Genomic DNA, 734 nt, shown 5'->3' with positions numbered 1-734 from the left:
TCAGCCTTCCTGCTCCTCTGATGCTGCTTGGCCTGCTGTGTTCATCCAGCTCTACACCTTGTTATTTCTGTACTTTGAATGAATTTTCTTAAAGAAACCAGGAAAAGTGACAGGTTAGTAGAATAAGTACTCCCTCTAATTTAGATCCCAGCTGTGTTGGTCTCCAAGTTCTTTGTGTAACCACAAACCCTAAAGGGAACATTGAGCAGAATGCAAGGCAGCTTTTGGGAAGCTGAAGGCAATCATCATAAACGAGCTCATTTTGGCTGTGCAGTGATTGTAACGAGGTCAGCCAAGTGGACACTATAGGATATGAATTCCCTGATTGGGGCAGTAAATCTGATCCAATCAGGTGTTCCTAGCTGACATAGAAGAACAGGAGTCTCAGATGTTGTGTTCACTCTGAGTAATGGTTCTGAGGGAGCTGGATCAGTGTCAACGGCTTGCTACATGTAAATAAAGAGTGATGTGGTGATGGGGTACCAGTCTCTGTGGTGCTATTTCAGGCTGTCTGTAATTTTTCCAGATCTTTCAATTTATTTTCCCTCACCAGTTACAATAAACCAATAAAGTCAAGCACTTCATAAATTGTGAACCGGTAGCTTTGTGCCTCCTTCAGGCAAGTAAAAGTACTTGGAGAAGACTGAGATAGCCAAACAGCAAGTCCTGACAAGCCAATAAGGTCATCTGAGCAAACTATGTCAGCAGTGACTATTGAACTGCCTTTCAATTTT

The sequence above is a fragment of the Rhincodon typus genome, chromosome 17, assembly GCF_021869965.1.
Source record: "Rhincodon typus isolate 14 chromosome 17, sRhiTyp1.1, whole genome shotgun sequence".
NCBI classification, from domain to species: domain Eukaryota; kingdom Metazoa; phylum Chordata; class Chondrichthyes; order Orectolobiformes; family Rhincodontidae; genus Rhincodon; species Rhincodon typus.
The sequence above is the reverse complement of the archived record's forward strand: the minus strand, read 5'-3'. Positions refer to the sequence as shown.